Source organism: Magnolia sinica, chromosome 11 (assembly GCF_029962835.1).
Source record: "Magnolia sinica isolate HGM2019 chromosome 11, MsV1, whole genome shotgun sequence".
Lineage (NCBI taxonomy): Eukaryota > Viridiplantae > Streptophyta > Magnoliopsida > Magnoliales > Magnoliaceae > Magnolia > Magnolia sinica.
Genome location: NC_080583.1, coordinates 62772761 through 62780015, shown reverse-complemented (window position 1 = coordinate 62780015; position 7255 = coordinate 62772761). Strand labels below are relative to the sequence as shown.

Below are 7255 nucleotides of genomic sequence, written 5' to 3'. Positions count from 1 at the left end.
TGTATGTAAGGGAGTGCTTGATTATGTGCACTCTGAAGTATGAGGGCCATCACCAGAGGTTTCCATTTGGGTTCATCATGGTTTGTTTCATTCATTGACAACTAATATAGGAAAGTTTGAGTTTACTTCATGAAACATAAATCTGAAGTTTTCACCATATTCAAATAGTGAAAGGCAATGGTGGAAAAACAGTCAGGGTGAAAAATAAAGGTTTTAAGGACTGATAATGGTGGAGAATTCAATTCCATTGTGTTTAATAAAGATTGCAAGGATGAAGGGATCATTAGGCACAATATAGTATGCCACATGCTCAAACAAAATGGTGTGGTGGAGCGAATGAATTGGACTCTCTTGGAGAGGGCCCGATGCATGTTAAGTAATGCTGCGTTGGGCAAGGACTTTGGACTAAGGCTGTTAACATGACTTGCTATTTGGTGAACTGGTCTCCTTATACGGAAATTGAATGTAAAATTTCAGAGAAAGTATGGAGTGGTCATAAGCTAGACTACTCAGATTTGCGCATATTTGGTTGTTAGGCTTACTCTCATGTACCGTCAGTTGAGAGAGATAAGCTAGACTATAAATCTAAAAAGTTTATTTTTATTGGCTATGGCATTGGTGTGAAAGGTTACAAGTTATTTGATAAGGTCACACGCAAAGTTATCACTAGCCGTGATGTTAGATTTGATAAAAGCTCCATATTTCACAAGAATGATCAAGAGGAGTAAAAGAAACAGAAAGGTTGATCGTAAACATCCAGATTGACACAGATGATACTCACGCAGAGACAGATGTGCAGACAGAAGTATAGGAGTAGGTGGAGCAGCCACCTGTGAGAAGGAACCCACCGCGTGATCGCAGGTTACTGGCAAGATACATGAACGGCTCTAATATCACATATGCCCTCATTACAGATGAGGGGGACCCGTCAACTATCAGGAGGCTCTTGATGGGCCTAGTGCAAAAAAGTGGAAGGCGGCTATGGATGATAAGATGGACTCATTAAACAAAAATCACATATGGGAGCTGGTGGAGCTTCCAATGAGTCGAAAAATGATCGGATGCAAGTGATTATTCAAAAGGAAACAGAATAGATACAAAGCGAGGTTGGTAGTGAAGGGATATAATCAAAGAGAAGGAATCAACTTCACAAAGATATTCACGCTGGTGGTTAAGCATGTATCCATCAGATTCATGTTGGCACTGGTTGCCTAATATGATCTTGAGCTGGAACAGATGGATGTCAAGATTGCATTCCTGCACAGGGAGTTGGAAGAGTAGATCTACATGAAGCAACCAGAGGGCTATAAAATTAAAGAGGCAGAGAAAAAAAATTGTAGGTTAATGAGGTCGTTGTATGACCTGAAATAGTCACCTAGGCCAGGTATAAGAAATTTGATTTTTTCATGTTGAGTTAGAAATTTACTCGTAGTGAATACGATCACTGTGTCTATTATAAGACACTATGTTATGGAAAATTTATCATCCTAGTATTGTATGTTGATGATATGTTGATCGCCAGTCATGATATGTCTGAAATCAACGTATTGAAGATTCGGTTATCAGGGACATTTGAGATGAAAGATCCGGGGGTTTGCAAAGAGGGTTCTCGGCATAAATATTCATAGAGACAGGAAGAGGAGAAGGCTTTGGTTATCATAGGTAAAATACCTTGAAAAGGTATTGATCAAGTATGGGATGGAACAGGTAAAGCCACTGAGTGTTCCCCATGCGACTCACTTCAAGCTTTCCTCAGAACAATGTCCTAAATCAAATGTGGAAAAGTAGGTTATGTCTCATGTACCTTATTCAAATGTGGTTGACAGTTTAATGTATGTCATGGTCTGTATGATACCAGATATTTCACAGGCAGTCGGTGTTGTGAGCAGATATATATCAAACCCTGGCAAGTAATATCGGGAAGCGGTGAAATGGCTATTTCGATACATTCGAGGTACAAAAGACTACGTCTTAACTTTTGAGAAAATAATAGGGTATGTGGATTCAGACTACGCAGGCCATGTGGATTCTAGAAAGTCAACTTCAGGATACTTGTTTGTACTAATAGGTGGAGCAATTAGTTGGATGTCAAAGCTTTAGTTCGTGGTGACACTTTCTACGACCAAAGCAGAATATATGGTAGTGACAGAAGCGTTTAAGGAAGGTTTTTGGTTAAGATGCATGATAAATTAGTTGAGACTTTAGTTGGAGGTCGTGTCGGTTAATTGTGATAGTGACAGTGCTATTAATTTGGATAAAAATTTTTGTTTATCACTCTCATACTAAACACATTAATGTTTGTCACCATTTTATCCGACAGGTACTTGAGGAAGGAGGCATAACTCTGGAGAAGATTCACACTAGTGTGAATCCAGCAGATATGCTCACCAATGTTGTTCCTATAGAGAAGTTCAAGTTCTGTGCAACTTCTCTGGGTTTGGTGATGGCGTAAAAGGAAGACGGTGTATGCACGAGAAGTAATGATGAAACTATGATATGAAGCAGAGATAAGAGAAGAGGATGAGGAGCTACATGTTTGAAGATTGAAGACATGGTAGAGATTGTTGTATTTGATGTCTTAAATTTAATCAGATTCTTGGCAGATTTTTCACACAACCACAAAAGTGCAAGATTTGTTTCCGATTTCGTTTATGATTCCTTCCAATTTTGTTTGGGATTCTTCCTAAAAATATATATATGAGTGTATACGGGATTGAGAGGTACTATTCTAAGGGATTCTAAGGCTTTCTAAAAGGTTTCTAAGGTTTGCAAAGGGTATAGCAAGGGTGAGATTCAAGCTTGTTTGAATCTGGTACGTATTTTTTCTTTGTAAATTTTACTTTCGTAGTGAAGATCTGTTACTTTGTGCCGTGGTTTTTTCCCAAAAGGGTTTTCCACGTTAAATCTGTTTTCTCTTGTATTTGCTTGGTGCTCTTGGATTGCTATCCTAGATCCATGTCTGTGTGATTCCGCAGTCCAAAACCCAACAAATTGTAGGTGGGGTTTTAGTTTTCTTGAGAGATGAGATGGGGTGTTAGTCATTCGAGTACTACCTACAAGTAGATTTGCTATTCAATTTTGATCACCACTTGATCTTGCAATCCTATTTCAATGTTCAGGACGTTGATGTGGATTATAGTATTTTGTGGTTCCTTAAATGTTTGTTGGTTCAAGGGAAGTTCTGGCCTTTGTTTGTTGGAATGTGTGCATGCTTGAATTAGTACTATCACAAACATGTACCATTAATCATCTTCAATTTGAAAGCTATTATGACTTTGATTGAGGCAGTTTTCTTAGTAGGCAATTAAAAGATATACCGTATTGGTAGAACCCAGAAACATATCAATGATTTTAGCTTCGAAGATGGATTTTGTATCCATTCAAAGTTCAAATAGGTTACAAAAACTTGCTGATGCTCTGACCAAACTGATGAATATACCCATGATTTTATAAATGGTGAAAAATATAATATTCTATTGTCCTTATTTTTCTTATTCCTCTTCATTCTCCCACTTGTTCTGTGGTATCCTTGCCAGCATGTGGTACACACTACATGAAAGTTAGCCTTTGCCGGTGGCCAAAACCGTCGGTAAAGACATAAAAAACTGTCGGTAAAGCCATTACTTGCGGTCAAGTAACCGCCGGTAAAAGCCCCGTCGGTAAAGGCTTTACCGGCAGTCGTCATGCTTTACCGACAGTTAAGATGACCGCCGGTATAGGCTTTTACGATTAGATCAAATGTGACTGTTCACCATTGCAATGAATTAAAAATTTATGAGACATTTCGTTTGGCATGAAATGCCTTAATATTAATTAAATGTGCCCACTTGTTATTCTCAAGTCCAACTTAAAACCAACAGAATTACAATTTAGAAGTTAGCCTGTCGAGTGCGTTTGGATGCACTATCAAATTGAATTTTGGGTATCTCCCATCTATTGAATCCATTGAACTAGAAAAAAAAAGAGTCCTAAGTCCATTTTCCTACACTTTTCTTACATTTACTGTGCTAAAAGATTATTCCGCTCATTAGATTGCATCCATTTTACTAATATATCAAGTTCAGAGTACTGCTGGCAAAAACTAGAGATCTTATTTGAAGGCTTTACCACATAAATATTCTAACTAATGTGAACTATTTAGGAACAGAAACTAGCCAATGAAAGACGGGTACAATATAGTCGAATAAATACATCAACAAAACTAAGTAACAGCTGAAACTCCACATGACTCACAAGCTTCTTTTCTTGTAGTTGTCCAAGAAAACTGTGTTGATTTAGTGCTCGAAAAACTAAGAAATCTGCCTTGCCAACATATTGCCTGGCATTAAAATTAAAGGGAAAGTGTTCAAAATATTGAAGAGTGAAAAAACATGGTCGAGTTACAACAAAAGAATGGTACATGCATACAGACAGAATAATCCATTTTTGATAAATACTAAAGAAAAATATCAGAAAGTACTTGTTATTCATGTGATCCTGTTATTCATAGTTCTTATCAATACTATTAGACCCAGGATCAAGATTTTTTAGAGGTTCTCCTAAACCAGCACTCAAGACCTATGATATCCATGAGAGACATACTAGAATGCAGCACACGACATTGATCATCAGGCAAGACCTTTGACAACTACTTGGCATGGTGTCAAACTAGCCATCATGATGGTGCTACAAGGTAGAAATAACACATGGCTAACAAAGAGGTGTATTGCTCGGGAGCACTTGCCATCAATCCAGATGTTTGGATGCATGATGCCTTGCTCTAGATCATACATTCTCTCCAACACCATAAACACATTAACTATGATTAAACAAACCACAACTTCATCAAAACCAGAATGAACAAGAAAAACACTCAAAAAAACAGTTGAGAAAACCAGCAATACCCGAAAAACCATATATGGGAGAGTTCAAGTGCATGTAGACATTCAAAATGCAAGACCCAATTGAGAATACTAGCAATACCCAATTTCCAAAAAGCCAGATATGAGAGTATCCAAGTGCATGTAGAAGTTCAAAATGAGACCCAATTGTAGAGCCAACAAACATGGTATATAAAACATCCACAAAATGGAAATTTCGCTGCAGCTAGCCTATCAGTCATTCCAAATTCAAACAATCGGGCATTAAAAAACCAACAATGATAAATTAGAGAAATGTTTACTGAATGCACTGTAACTTGGGAATGGAGAAGAGTCTCATAAATTTATTTTGATCATGGTCTGGTTAGATGGAATTTCAGTTATTCAAATCTGACATCGAGATTAATTTAAGGTTTCAAGAACTTACATCCACCTCTCTTACTGCCAAGTAGTCCTGATGAAAATGCATCTACACTATAAGAAGGGAAAAAATAAAAAAAATTGTGGCTGCACCGATACGGTCTAGTATGAACGGCTGCCTACGTACCCAATGTTAAGAAGATTGGGATCAAGCCACTACGTAGTTCTTAATATTTAAATCAGAATATTTTATGCATAAGCAGAGAAAAAATCAAAACAAATCATAATAGCAATATGTGTACCTTCTGTTACGTGGTCAGCTCAAGGCTTTGGGATAAATATTGCCCATGAGCAACTCTAGTTAGTTCCAGCTTCTAGATGAGTCTGTACAGGCTGCTGCTATTACTAAACTACAGCTGCCGTAAAAAAATATCGGTATTCTTCCTTCACTTGTAGGATGGATATAGAAAAAGGAATTAACTAGTAAGGAAACTGGGCATTAATTAAGAAGATAAGCTCCGCATCCTTCAAAAGGCATAATAATGCCCAAAACGAAGAATAAGACTACAAAACCAAATAGGTAAAACTTCAATCTTTTCAACAGTTGGAATCAGCACATACGTGGCATATCCCTTTTTATCCCATAGTAGAAAATGGGGGCGGCAGCAGTGGCGGTGGCAGTCTCATTTAGTTTATGTGTCATGTAGTAAAGTGTTGATTTTCAATAAACGTAAATCCACTATTGTCAGTCTCATTTAGTTCAGGTGTCAGTCCATCAGAACATAAAGACCAATTGAGTGCTAATTCCAAACTGAAGGGTCAGGATATCATTGTAAACTTAGACACAAGCAGAGCTACAAAAGGCGGAGTTATACAAGCAACACCTTGTGAGAAATCCCAAAAGCCCACCAACTGCCAAAATCATAGAGAGAGAGAGAGAGAGAGAGAGAGAGAGAGAGAGAGAGAGAGAGAGAGAGATCCCTCCATTTAGCTCAATCCATAGTTGTCACAACCTACAAAACAAAATAACAAAAATAAATTAGTTAATATTTACAATCTTATATAAGTTCTATTGTATATGTAAAAAAGTAAATAAATAAATAGATAAAATAAAATAAATCTTACCAAACAACAACAATCAAGCCAACAAATACTTGTTCCAGCCGCATCCCCAATTGTTCTGTATCATCCATAGGGTCTCATCAAAGTCTCTTCACGTACAATTGCCACCTGAATATATACTTCCCAAAAACAATTTCCAAGTGGGAACCCGCCTACTTTTGTGAGCGGATCCTTACTCAAGACAATTCCTCTAGCGATAGTAACCCCACGAATACTAGTAAGAAGAACTTTGATTATGTCCTACAAATAAAATTTACTATTTAACATAATACATTGCATCATTTGTATACTACATCTAATTAAGAACACAATAATCTCAAAACATAATAAAAGAACTATTCAATTTGTGTGAAAATTTACCTTGGTACTACTGCAAGTCGTAGTCTTTCCCTTTTTCACTAAGTGTCCTTACAAATGATAAATCAATGTCAATCATCATATACCGACTAAACTCTATATAATATAGGACATAATACACATGTAAATATACTCATATATATATATATATATATCATATAATTACCTGGCTTGATGATGAGGCCGGTTGGTTTGGGTTGAGATTAGCTGAATTATCTGATACTGTGGATTTCAGATTTGTCCTAGAGGATATCAGCTGCGCCACGGATTCTTTAAAAGATGAAAATTTTGATTTTAGGGATGATACTTCCGATTTAAGGGATGAAACTTCCGATTTTAGGGATGATACTTCAATCTGCAGTCCCTCATAATCTTCATTTCTACTCTGAGCAGCGGAGGCAATCTTTTGTTGGCTACGTGTTGTTCCCCACAAATTAGTTGGAGTGGGGCCTAACCCATAAGTGCGGACTCAGCCATGTCGATCTTCTCCCATTACTTGAGAGAACAAGTCATTCCTTCCTGTGCTATTCTGTGAGGTATTGGGCTGCTGAGAAATT

General features: G+C 37.3%; 1 long non-coding RNA gene across 1 annotated transcript; it reads right to left on the bottom strand.

Moving 5' to 3' along the window:
* Positions 1-6145: 6145 nt before the first annotated feature.
* Positions 6146-7255, bottom strand: LOC131218394 (uncharacterized). Its single transcript, XR_009157691.1, has 4 exons — positions 6865-7255; positions 6702-6748; positions 6345-6581; positions 6146-6232 (listed from the first exon to the last, which is right to left on the bottom strand). It is a non-coding gene; the product is annotated as an uncharacterized LOC131218394 (long non-coding RNA).